Source organism: Staurois parvus, unplaced genomic scaffold (assembly GCF_062004578.1).
Source record: "Staurois parvus isolate SC_StPar_1 unplaced genomic scaffold, SC_StPar_1.0 ptg001215l, whole genome shotgun sequence".
In the NCBI taxonomy this organism is placed as follows: Eukaryota; Metazoa; Chordata; class Amphibia; order Anura; family Ranidae; genus Staurois; species Staurois parvus.
The window spans coordinates 896,410-910,931 of record NW_028319011.1 but is presented as its reverse complement, the minus strand read 5'-3'; positions in this window follow the sequence as shown (position 1 = coordinate 910,931).

Sequence of the window (14,522 nt, the reverse complement as noted above, 5' to 3'; positions counted from 1 at the left end):
TACTTTTCCAATCACAGAGTCTTCCTTCTGTGCGGTTCTTATTGTCTCTTTTGGTATTTGAGTTACCTTCTTTGGTGCTGCATCAGTTGTATTGGCAATCGTCATTGGACATAGCCAAGGTATCCTTTCTTTTTGATGTGCTTGAATTGCTTGGGTTATGCAAGTGATGACTTTGGGGTCTACTGCTTGTGAACATTGTTGCATGTATTGTTCAGGACTCAATGGCATACGAGAAAGTACATCTGCATCAGCATTCCTTCTCCCAGGACGATATTTAATAGTGAAGTTGAAGTCAGCTAGTTCTGCAACCCATCGATTTTGCTGTAGTGAGGACATAGGTTAGTGGATTGTTGTCAGTATATACAACAAATGATGGACAGTAATATAGGTAATCTCGGAATCTATCACATATTGCCCACTTCATTGCTAGAACTCGAGCTTCCCTGAATGCATGTGGTAGTTTTTCTCAGCAGGTGTGAGAGTTCTAGACCCATAAGCAATCACCTTTAGTTTCTCCTCTTGCTCTTGGTATAATACGGCTCCTAGTCCTTCTTGTGAGGCATCACAGTGAAGAACAAAGGGTTTGGAATAATCGGGGTAACCCATAACTGGAGGATGAGTTAACACTTCAATGAGCTGGTTCAGTACTATCTGATGATGGTCAGTCCAGGCTATAGACTGATAGGATGGAAGTTGACCTTTTGACTTTGGGATTGGTTTCCTCCTCTTCTTTGTCTGGTTATCTGGTGTTGAGGTTGTGGTAGGTGTCAAACCTGCTGACAATAGTTCATAGAGAGGTTTGGCAATTCTGGAGAAGTTTTGAACATAAGGGCGATAGTAGGAAATAAATCCTAATAGTTTCCTGAGTTCTCCGACAGTCTTTGGTTGGTTGTTTCTTAAGGCAAGAACAGGTGCCGTGTCAGCCGGGTCCATAGAGTGGCCTTCTTTTGACACAATCTTGCCCAGGAATCTGACTTTATTTTGAAAAAGTTCACACTTCCTGGCTGTTAACTTGATTCTGTGTTGTTGGTAACGTTGGAGTACTGACCGGACATGCTCCACATGCTCCTGGAATGATTTACTATGAACAAGGTTGTCATCTAAGTATGGCAGGCAAATCTCATCTCTCAGTCCTATTAAACATGTCTCCATACTGCGTTGGAATTCGGCTGGTGCAGAGCTCAGACCAAAGGGTATTCGGATCCATTCATACAAACCCCAAGGTGTAATGAATGCTGTCAATGGTCGACTGGCTTCTTCCATAAATCCTTGATGGTATGCTTTCCCCTGGTCTAGCACAGAAAACCATGAACTTCCTCCTAGACTGTCCAGCATGTCTTGGATTCTAGGAATTGGATGACGGTCAGGAATGGACTTCTGGTTCAACTCTCTATAATCGCAACACAGTCTTAAACTGCCATCTTTCTTTCTTACGCACACAATGGGTGAGGAATATGATGATTTTGATTCTGCAATCCATCCTCGATTTATCAGATCCTGCAGATATTCCTTAACTTCTTGGTGCAGTGGTTTCGGCACAGACATGTAAGTTCTCGTGACTGGTGTACTGTCTTTGAGACGAATCTGTAACTGTAAAGAAGGAATACATCCTACATCAGAGTCATCTTTGGCAAAAGCATTGCATTCTTCCCTTAGCATTTCTTTGACGATTTGTTGATCTTCAGGAGGGAGGTGTTTCAAAGGCACTGGCGGGTCCCAGCACTCATGATTATCATCCCCCACCCGCGGATAAGTCTCATTTGGATTTCCAATTTTCCCTTTTGGTCCTACCTTGAGTGTCTGTGGTTCAGAGGTCACCGAATTAGTAAACACATTTGCTGATTGTTTCAATTGTACTTGAGCCAGATATGTTGTTTTTATGGGCTCTACACCTCCAATCTTTGTTTGACCTGGTAACACAATGTCCCGTTTAGTTGTATTCCAAACTGGAATGGTCAGTTTGGAGAATTGTCCTCTTTGAAATGAGACTAGTGTCTCACCAATATGCAGTCCATCCGGCAGGTGATAAGCCTCACTCGGTGTAAACAAAACTGTCTGAGCCTGCAAGGACGGTTTGGTGTGAGCACTACACCGGATGTATGTTACAGTATTTGCAGGGATTCTTTGGTTCTCAGTACCAGTCTTTACGATAGCACCACTGGTTTCCCTACAGTTGGCTTGTAGTAAGCTTACAAGGACTTCTGCTTTGGGGGTTGGCAGTTCCAAAGCTGTTCTTAATATGTCCACAAAACCTGGGATAACTTTCTTCCCATCAGCAACTGTCTCTTTGAATGTTTCTTCAATTATATTATAGCCGATAATTGGCTTCTCAGCCACTTTCTCATCCTCAGAGACTACTAGTGGTACTAATAACTGTTTGGTAGTATTACTGCTCGATGTAAGCTGAAAGGTTACCTCAATCCAACCTGAGAACGGAATCTCTGTCTCATTTGCTTTCCCTTGGAGTACCCCTGGTCCCAGCAGTTCTTCAAACGATCGGAGCACAGTGTGTGGCAGTACTCGCTGTCTCCAGCCCTCATTGATAATGCTAACCTGAGAGCCAGTATCCCATAAGGCCTGGACAGGAGTGTTGTCCATTTCACAGTTCACAAGGCATCTCTTTCCAATAAGACCCAGTAGCTTGTTGTGCTTTTTCAAAGTGATGCCATTCACATTGGTTGGCAATTTTTCAGCTGTAGGGGATAGACTTTGAGCAGGGCAGGTTGACGTTTTCCTCCAGTAGCCTGCGTTTAACTTTCCAGCCAGAGCTCTGATGGTAGGTTGGGGACTGGTTTCTTTACTACTGACATGATTTGCACTTTGGGACGCAGGTTTGGTTCTGGCACAGGTTACTGTCGGTCCCTTAACAGCAACCTTCTCCCGTTTAACTGATTTTGTTTGGCCGCTCTACATTGTCTCGCCCTATGTCCAGCTCGACCACAGTTAAAGCAATGGTCACATGCAGTTCTCTGATCAGTCTTTTCACAAGATTGACAAGTCCCTGTCCCTCGTCCAACAGTTGTTCTAGGTCCTCCAAAGCCATGTTCTTGTCGAGTTCTCGAATCTTGGAGAAGTGTTTTCATATCGAATATTTCTTGTTGCAACTGTATTACAATCTTTTCAAGGTCAGAGTTACTCTTTGAAGGCTGTTGGATTGCCAGACTACTTGTTTGTGATGGAAGCAAAGGGATGGTGCCTGGTACCTGAGAACAATGGAGGATGTTGGCCTGGCACTCTCTTCCCTTCGTCAGGTTACTGTGCTCAGATTTCTTTTGTTTCTGCTCCCTTTCCATCTCCATGTTTGTAGCCTCATTCATCTTCTCTATGAGCAACTCATCTGAGACTGTAGGATCGTCCAAGTGTTGTTTTAGTTGAAACTTGATATGGTCACTTCTCAGTCCAGTGCCCACTGACCTTAAGAATTTCTTTTGTATAAATTCAGTGCCAAAGTGTTCATCTGAACCTTCCCCTTGTGAAACGAACAGCAAACGGTCCTTCAATGCAATGGCCCTAAATAGGAAGTTCTGGGGAGTCTCTTTACTATTCTGTGATATATTGATCAATTGTTGGTATAGTTCGGAAGCATTTTCCTCTTTAGAATGGCTTTTTAGGATTCTCTTGAGTGGCACTAGGGTCAGTCCACTCTTCAGCTCTAGCATGCCTCTGAGACTTGACCCAGGACTAATGGCTTTCACCACAGCTTCCACAAGCTCTGACTCGGGATACCCCTTTTGCAGTCCCATGTCAATCTGGTACATGAGGTTAGTATAGGACAGCTTATCTTTCTGTTCCTTTTCACCTATCTGACCAGCAATTTTAAAGTCCTTTCTGATTGTAACTTCTGGCAAGTTAGTATGGGAAAGTCTCTGAGCAACTAGATTAGGGTCTTGATTTGCAGAACTTCCTTTTGAGTCTTTGTCTTTAGTGCTAAGTTCTTTCATCTGTCCCTCTATCATCTTGGCCGTTTCTTGAAGTTTTTCCTGTATACTGTAGTATTGCTGTTTTAAATCCTTTAACTGTTGTTCTGCCTGAAGGTCTTTGCCACTATCGCTTGGTGCTTCCATGTTATCTCTCTTCTCTAACTCACCAATGAATTTCTTGGTTGCCTGCAGAAATTGTGTCACCACTTCTTCACTTTCAGTCTCTACCAGTTCATCTAACACCTCATTCACTATCCGCATGTAATGGCGCCGGGTTTTTCCTTTTGCCATACTTGCTTCGGAGGCCTTTATAAACTGGCAAGTCTCCATGAGATCATCGACTGTCATGTGAATCAGGTGTCCACTGATTTCGTCTTGCAACTTTTCGATATCCATACTCCTAATGTTTTTCTGTAACTTCACCACGGACAGCGTAGTCACTCCTTTTCACTTCCGTGACCTTTCGGCGTGCCTTTCACCCGGCCCCACGTTGGGCGCCAATTTTGTTGCACATACGGTAAATACTTCAACTGTGCGAAGGATGGGTCGGGTGAAACCAGAAGTGTTTTATTAGGAATGGCTGTAACAAACACAGAAAACCCTTAATTACATGTGACTGGATATGTTCACTGTAATCACTGTCCTCTATACATTACTAAATATTTCCATATACATTACTAAATATTTCCATATACATTAATAAGTATTTTCATATACATTAATAAACACCTTTAATCGCAATATTGAATATCTAGACCTCTGCAGATATGCTAGTGACCTATTCTGCATAACAATAGCGTATTACAATAGAGAAATCACATTCCCTGTATCTTAGCGCCAAATCACATAGCTGCAATATATATTCACATTTATGCTACAAGTAATCTGATTGCATAATAGTAACAGCGGCATTCACTGATCACCAGGGTACATGTTAAGTCATTTTGTCCTATTTATCATGTTAAACAGCCTCCTGCTTACCTGTAACAAACACAGAAAACCCTTAATTACATGTGACTGGATATGTTCACTGTAATCACTGTCTTGTAGGAAACAAAGTGTTAGCTTTTTAGTTCCTACTTCTGTGTCTTCCTATTATCACAGGAAGTAGTTCTGCCCTCTTGTGATGGTACAATAAAAATGCAATCACTAGTATCTTCTATTGACAAAGATAGATTACTGTTATATTAGGTATTAGGCTTTGGATTTTAATTTTATGGGGCTGCCTATTTTCTATACCTCTTACATATGCATCCACGCCGGTCTGAGGTTGACAGCATTCTTTGATCATACTGACTCAAAGCTGCTGACTGGGAGCCAGCAGGACAGGCTTCTGATCTCGTGACCAGTGTGGGAGCCAATCACAGCAGTCATCTGATACAGAAGCTGTGCTGGTGACCCTTTAACTGGGCTTCAATGCCCAGGAGGCGGCATGTTGTGATTGGCTCCCACAGTGATCACATGATTGGGAGACCGATGGCTATTAGTTAGCAGCCTTGATCAAGAGCTGTCACTGACAGCTTGGTCAGGGTGCTTGAAGTGCAGTTAGCATGCTCTCCTCAGACCTCTATGGATGCTGAGCCCCTTTCTTTGCTCCGCATTACATGGTCAGCAAGGGGTTAATTAGGAAATTAAAGCAAAAATAGTAATTGTCGGTGGTGGTCGGTGTAAAAGTCACTTCTTACGTTGGTGGTCAGTGTACGCAATCTGCCACTACTCTCTTCTCAAGGAACCCCCTAGTAACCTCTAAAGCAGGGGTCTCCAAACTCTCTAAACAAAGGGCCAGTTTACTGTCCTTCAGACTTAAGGGGGGCAGACTGTAGGAAGTCAAAGAAGAAAATGTCCTGGCTTCACTGGGAGTAAATAATGCTAAATCTTTGGAACTAGGGGAGGAATAGTGCCCTATCATTGGTGTCATTGGGAGCAATAAAGCCACATCATTGGTGTTGGTGGGAGGAATAGTACCCCATCATTGGTGTCAGTGGGAGGAACAGTGACCCATCTTTGGTGTCAGTGGGAGGAATAATGCCCCATCTTTGGTGTCAGTGGGAGGAATAGTGTCTCATCAGTAGTGTCAGCGGGAGGAACAGTGCCACATAATTGGTGTCAGTGGAACGGCTTGTGCCCCAACATTTGTGTCAGTGGGAGGAATTGTGCCCTAATGTTGGTGTCAGTAGGAGGAATTTTGCCCCATCATTGGTGTCAGTGGGAGGACTAGTGGCCTGCCGTTGGTCTCATTGGGAGGAACAGTGCCCCATCATTGATGTTAATTGGAGAAATAGTGCCTCATGGTTGGTGTCATTGGAAGGAATTGTATCTAACATTGGTGTCAGTGAGAGAAATTGTGCCTCACTGTAGGTGTCAGTGGAAGGAATAGTGCCCCACTGTTGGTGTCTTTGGGAGGAATTGTGCCCCATTGTTGGTGTCAGTGGGAGAAATTGTGCCCCATCCTTTGTGTGTTTAGGAGGATTTGTGCCCCACTGTAGGTTGCAGTGGAAGGAATAGCGCCCCGTCGTTCATGTCATTAGGAAGAATAGTGCCCCATCATTGGTGTGATTGGGTGGAATTGTAGACTATCATTTGTGTCAGTGAGAGGAATTGCGCCCTATTGTTGGTGTCAGTGGCAGAAATGATGTCCCATTGTTGAGTTACTGGATGGAGTAGTGCCCCAAGGGCGGGATGAAAGCAAGCAAAGGGCTACATTCACTCCGGGCCACAGTTTGGAGACTACTGCTCTAAAGGAACCTCTGGATTCCCCCGAAACCCTGGTTTAGGAAAGGCTGAGTTAGACGCAACACAGTATTATATACCCAATCTTTTGTTTGTTGGGATTTCTGGTCTCCCCGTTGCATACAGTTTTATGAAAATAGAGCTGTTCTGGTTGATAAATTGAAGCGATAATGCTGGAGAAGCAGAGTCTTCCTATCCATTGTATGTTTCTCCAGCTCTTGAGGCCGATGTCTCACTCATCTTCCCCGTGCCACGAAAATGCTGATAGAAAGCTGCATTAACAAGATCACATTTCCTAATGGGAAAATGAGGTAAAAGCCTGAGGGAGCCAGGCACACATTTCCCTATAATTTTGGTTTATCTGTATGTTTTCAAGGCTCTGTATAGGCAGAATTAGATATCTGAGTATTTAAGTGAGATAGAAAGAAATATGGTGCCTGAGTGTTCAGGAACACTATTATTATCAACAGATAAGAGATTGTCAGCTGTAATATGTGTACATATAGACGGGGTGGACAAAATAACGGAAACCTGATGGATGTGCCAGCCTGGTGTTTTTGGACCACAAGCGGTTGTCAATGGTTTAAGAATTTAGATTAATCTAGGTCCCAGTTGTATAAATTTCATTTTTTACTATATTGTTAAGTACCAATAGTTACAAGCAGGAGACGGTAAAAGGTGAGTGTGCCAGCATCAGCTGCCATTGAGGCTGTAGGCATACGGTCCTAGGAGGTCTCGGATCTGCAAGAAAGTTGGTTCTGGAAGACTTGCCTCTGCCAAACGCTGTGTTCGCAGGTCTGTGCAGGAAGCAACTGGTTATACAGTATGGGTCACTGACTGGGGTCTGATTGATGATATGATCAATGTCTGAATGGTGAAGAACCTTCACTCGGCACCACCAACACAACACACACTTTTAAGTAGTTTTTATTATTAAATCATAGGTACAGACAGCATTATCCATCAAAATCTTCAAAACCAAAGGAATGATACAAAAATTGTAGACAATACTCATATCTGTGGTAAACTAGGTTATCTAAGGGATGTACAGCTATCTCAGTTGTACAGTATAGCATATCAAAAGTAAATTGCGCAGTTTACACAAACAACCTAAAGAAAAGAATAAGGAAAACCCTTTCAACAAGCACCATTGGTCATGAAACATCCGATAAAGGAGCTTTAGCGAGTCCACAATTTTCTCTACTTTCCTATAACATTAAACATATGGTCCCAAATTGACCACTTAGCATTAAAAGCCTTAAGGCCTTGGTTACTAAACACAAGGAACATCTCATAGGTAAAATGGAAATGAACTCTATGGATCTATTAGGAGTTAATATATTAGGAGTTCATTGATTTCTAGTTATAAGTCATAGTTAGACAAGCCAACATCAGAATATGGGAAACTACAGTTCTAGATTGAACCGGGCAAGTGTCCATAGACAAAGTGAGTAGAGCGAAGTGTGAGGATGGGGTAGAAAGAATAGCAGCTACTTTGGATCCAAGAGAAAACACTGTATTCCAAAAGCTACATACACTTATACACTCACATACAATGTAAGTTACCCAATCTCCCACATTGTCGCCTCCTTGTCGCCAGCATACAGTATGCCCTTTCAAAACTGGTCTGAGCTTGGGAAAAAATGATATTTCAATTATGGATGAAATCTTCCAGGCTGGGGTTCAACCATTGGCTTCCCATATCTCTTGATGACTCAAGACATTTATTTATTTCAGGTACTTATATAACGCCGTCAATTTACGCAGCGCTTTACATATATATTGTACATTCACATCAATCCCTAACTTTCAAGGGTTGTACAATCTAAGGTCCCTAACTCACACTCATACATACTAGGGCTAATTTAGACATATTCCAACTAACCTACCAGCATGTCTTTGGAGTGTGGGAAGATACCGGAGTACCCGGAGGAAGCCTACGCAGGCAAGGGAGAACATGCAAACTCCAGGCAAGTGGTGCCATGGTTGGGATTTGAACCAACAACCCTAGTACAGCCAGGCGGGAGTGCTAACTATTTAGGCAGTGTGCTGCCCCATGGGGTGTCTTGTGTATTTCCAAATTCTGTCCCTTCACATTTCGGAGTTTAGAGTGTTCCTGACCAGGATGAAGCTCATCCTGTTTTGAGTGGGAAGCTTTATAGCCACTACAGCAGTTATGCAGACCTGAGAAAACAAGACAGAAGGTCCACCAATAGAATATCCAAATAAATAGAAGGAACATGTTGGAGGATATAACTCCCCAACATTTACCAAAAACATAAATACCAGTTTTGGTTGGACTGGCCCACTGACTTCCTATATCTCTTGATGACTCCAGCCATGGGATGTCTCTTTTGTAGTTCCTGGCTCTGTTCCTTCACATTTTGGAGTTTTGAATGTTCCTAATCATGTTGGCAGGTTCTAACTCATCCTGGTCTGGGTGGGAAGCCTTTTAATGGCTACAGCAGTTGTGCAGACCTGGGAACACAAGGCAGATATCTCACCTAAAGAGTCTCCAAAGAGATACAAGAAAATTGTTGAAAGGTATAACTTCCCAACATCTAAAAAATATATCATAACCAAAAATGGTGCAGCACATTTAGATTAAATACCCCAAACCTTATACAATAAATGTACTCCAAAAAATACTCCACATATATAATTCTTTACAAACATGCAAAAAAACAAAGTGCATTATCCTAAAGTACAGTAATGAGGTAGATTACTCATAAAGTGCAATACTAAAATGTCGGTATAATTCTTCTCTTGTGTATCTTTCAGAGATGTTGTAGTTCATTAAATAATGCATATAACCATAACTGCAATACAGTGTTCTTAAAATAAAGTGCTCTTGAAATGCATATAATGGTGACTGCAATAAAGTCCTCTTGAACCAGGGACTTGTTCCCCAGTCACTCTAGTGCTCGTGTATCACCTTCCAGCACCCCTTAGTGGGCGCCACTCACCAGATCTCATGGAACCCCATACATACATAAGAAGGTCTTTTGCGCTTGTGTCATGCCTCCACAGCTTTCTCCTTCTAGCTCTCCCCCGACTCTCCACCAGCTCCCGGCAGCTCCATCATAAAAAGAGGACTCCCAATAGTGTAATACCGCTTTTATTAGATTTAAAAAACAGTCCAACGCACCAGCATGCAAATAATAAGAATTCAGCTTAGGGTTCCATTGGCTCCGTGCATTCCATGACACTGGAACCTGCATCACCAGAGGTGACATAAACAGCCGTAGTTAGCGAGGCTCCACCCAGCACGCTTTGTCTGTTATGATGTCTTCAGGGGATCATTGCATTGGATTTGGTTAGATTTTCTGCACTATCGCCCCAAAAGGTAATTGGAGGGTACTCATCAGATAAATTGATATCGGAGGTGAAACCAAAAGTGCAGAGTTTGGTGGTTTCTGGTTTTATGTAAAAGAATAAAAAATATATCAATTTTGGAAGGACTAACCCTTTTAAATAAGCAATATAAATGTAAAAAATATAAATGTAAAAACCAGCATTGTTTGCAGTGTTATAGTTGTTAGATGAAGAGCTTGCTGTATCTTCCCACTAATCAGAATTCAAGGAAATAAGTTTTCATTTTTTTAATGCCTCTCCACTCAGTATTCCACTCAGGAAGTTTTCCAACTATTCTTATACGTTAATGAGGGAAACAAAAAGCTCCGAGAAGGTTATTAAGCTTCATAACTCACTCCACTCTGCCTGCAACTTCCCTTTGTCGTAAATAGCAATACGGCAGATTAATAAAGGTCTGAAAATAAATTGCTAGTTCAGACTTTCAAAGGGATTTATGTAGTGGTGCACCAAAATGAAAATTCTCGTGACGAAAACGAAAATTCAGGATGCACTTGGCCAAAAACCAAAACCAAAATGGACAGTTTTTAACAATTTTTTTTGGAATAACATACACTTTAATAATTGAAGAAAAAAAGACAACATATACTTGTGACAGAAAGCCAGGAAGAACTAGGGGATGTGTCCAGGATGGGAGGTATATTTGTCCCAGATTCATGCTCTACACTGACTGTCTCTCCTTTGTGCTGTGTAGTGAGCCTGTTTAGCTCACTGATGATTTAATGAGCTCAGCTGTAGCAGGTTAGGAGCTCTGGGCTCTATAAAACTCCCAGGCTGCTTAGGGAGAATGCTCCAACCTGGAACCAGTTTGCTGTGCAGGACAGACTGGGGAGCAACCAAACAATACTGTGATGAGAGTAAATCTCTGTGATTTTGGACTTGGAGACGGTCTGTGTGAACAAGGAAAAAATGTCACCAGCACACCGAGGATCACCAATGTGAGTCCAAAGGTTTTAATAAACCATCACATAGTTACAGCAAGGCAACGTTTCGGAGTCTCGCAGGACCCCTTCATCAGGCATGTGACTCACTAACCCTCCTGTAACCCCAACACACCCTAACACTAACCCCCCTGTAACCCCAACAGACCCTAACACTAACCCCCTTGTAACCCCAACAGACCCTAACACTAACCCCCCTGTAACCACAACACACCCCAATACCCTCCTGTAACCCCAGCACACCCTAACACTAACCCTCCCTGTAACACTAAGATCAACACTAATCCCCCTGTAACCCCAACACTACCCCTCCTGTAACCCCAACACATCCTTACACTAACCCTCCCTATAACCCTAACACTAATCCTCCCTATAACCCTAACACTAACCCTCCCCGTAATACTAAGATCAATACTAACCCCCCTGTAACCCCAACACACCCTAACACTAACCCCCCCTGTAACCCCAACACACCCTCACCCTAACCCCTCTGTAACCACAACACACCCTAACACCGCCCTGTAACCCCACCACACCCTAACACTAACCCTCCTGTAACCCAAGCACACCCTAACACTAACCCCCCCCCCCTGTAACCCTAACACTAACCCTCCCTGTAACACTAAGATCAACACTAACCCCCCTGTAACCCCAACACACCTTAACACTAACCCTCCCTATAACCCTAACACTAACCCTCTCTGTAACCCCAACACACCCTTCCACTAACCCTCCTGTAACCCCAACACACCCTAACATTAGCCCTCCTGTAACCCCAACACACCCTTCCACTAACCCTCCCTGTAACCCTAACACTAACCCTCTCTGTAACCCCAACACACCCTTCCACTAACCCTCCTGTAACCCCAACACACCCTAACATTAGCCCTCCTGTAACCCCAACACACCCTTACACTAACCCTCCTGTAACCCCAACACACCCTTACACTAACCCTCCTGTAACCCCAACACACCCTAACATTAGCCCTCCTGTAACCCCAACACACCCTTCCACTAACCCTCCCTGTAACCCTAACACTAACCCTCCCTGTATCTCTTTGGTAACTGGTGGTATAAGGCCTGAAGCAGGTGTACAGGTGACTGTCAACAGGTACCGGTAAAGCCAGGACGGGTCACCCTACAGATGCCGCCACATGCAGGAAGGGTAGTATGGTTTCTGTGGGGTTCTATAGAATACTGTTCTGGCAGGTCCCTACCCTGGGACTGGTTGAAGAGTGGACAGCTCCCCTTCTACATAACAGAAGTATTCCTTGTTTCCCATTTGGTTTGACATCCAAAGGCTCATCCCATGAGCCCCTTCTGTAGAATAATGAAACTCTCCAAACCTGTCAGGCACATCCACATAAAGAGGCCCTGTCACCTGTCTACATTCTTGCTATGGCAGGTTTACCTTATGTGAAGTCAATATAGATAAAAGGTATTTTCTGTATGTCACAGGCGCCATGACTGCATCTTATCACGCAGAATATCCTCAGTATAGGCTGAGAAAGTGAAATCCAGCACCAGTCTGCCAAGTCACTTTGGCTGGACAAAATCTGCTCTAAGAACATAACTGTCTTCTCTTTGGAATGATATGGATACTCTGTGTCAAGGCCAGCTGTGTCTCTTGAAACTCCGGTGCCAGCAGTGATTTAGCGGAGCGACTGTGTTATGACTCCACCATTGTTTGAAAATTGTACTTTATTGCATTCTTTGGTGAACCACATTTACCTCAATGTTCATTAAGTGGCAGATAATACATTTCTCAATACAGTTTTTACTCCGACCGAATCTACTACTTTTATTGATGGGAAGGCATTGCGGTTCATGTGAATTTCATTTTATTTTTATATATAAATGTTCAGAAATCCATAAAGGCTTTCTTTTTTTTTACAGGTCAGTAAATTTCACTGCCAAATTAGTAATCCGTGCTACCACACAATGGAAGATAGCTCCGCTGTGGGCAGGTGACAGTCCTCAGGTGGTCATGTGATGTCAACTATGCAGCAGTTGGTAAATGTACAGATAAAAGAAATCATTGTCATTGCTCATATAGAAATGATGTAACTAATCTTCAGACATAAAAGATGACATGCCTTTGAGGTTAGATCTCATCATAGTTTTTTTAAATTGCAACATGATTTTCTGCATTTGTGAACCTAGAATTAAAGTGGAGAAATAAACTTGATGTTCTGTCTAGTTGTAGCTAACGTGTACATTTGTGATGTGTTATTTTATATAAATAAATCTGATAAAATATGTATAGTACAGTATGATTTTCTTTTGGCTGTTCTGTTGTGTTCTTATCTGTCCATATACTGTATACACTGACCGACCACTTTATTATGTACACCTGTTCAATTGCTTGGTAACACAAAATTCTGATCAGCCAATCACATGGCAGCGACTCAATGCATTTAGGCATCTAGACATGGTGAAGACAACTTACTGAAGTTTAAACTGAGTATCAGAATGGGGAAGAAAGAGGATTTCAGTAGCTTTGAATGAGGCATGGTTGTTGGTGCCAAACAGGCTGGTCTGAGTATTTCAAAAACTGCTGATCTTACTGGGATTTTCACTCACAAACATCTCTAGGGTTTATAGAGAATGGTCCAAAAAAGAGAAAATATCCAGTGAGTGGAAGTTGTGTGGACGAAAATGCCTTGTTGATGTCAGAGATCAGAGGAGAATGGGAAGGTTGCTGCTACATTCAGATGGTAGGGTTAGAATTTGGTGTAAACAACATGAAAGCATGGATCCATCCTGCCTTGTATCAATGGTTCAGGCTGGTGGTGTAATGGTGTGGGGGATATTTTCTTGGCACTAGCAATGTGTACCTAATACAATATGCCAATCAGTACTGTTAAATCACCTTTTAAGAAGTGGAAAGTTCGGGGATCTCTTGACACCAAGCCAAGGTCAGGTAGACCAAGAAGCTTGCAGCCACAACTTCTAGAAGAATTGTTCAGGATACAAAGGGAAACCTATAGGTAACCACAAGAAAAATACAGGCTGTTCTGGAAAAAGACAGTGTGGTTGTTTTGAGGGAGCACAATATGATGACACTTGAACAAAAATAACCTGCATGGTCGAGGTGCCAGAAAGAAGCCTTTACTGCATCAATAACACAAAAAGGCCCGGTTAGGCATGTCAAAGTGTTGTCGGCCATATTGTAACCGGGCTTTTGTGTGGCATTGGTGCAGTAAAAGCTTATTTCTGGCACCTCGACCAAACAGCTCCTTTTGTTCAAGTATCACCGTATTGTACTCCTGAAAAACAACCACACCATCTTTTTCCAGAGCAGCCTGGTTTTCTTTTGAGGTTGTCTGTGGGTTTTTCTTTGAATCCCAGACAATTCTTCTGTCAGTTATGGCTGCAATCTTTCTTGGTCTACCTGACCATAGCTTGGTATCGAGATCCCTGAACTTTCCACTTCTTAATAGGTGATTTAACAGAACTGATTGGCATATTCAAGGCTTTGGACATCCTTATATGTCCTTTTCCATCTTTATAAAGTTCCATTACCTTGTTACGCAGGACTTTTGACAGCTCTTTTCTG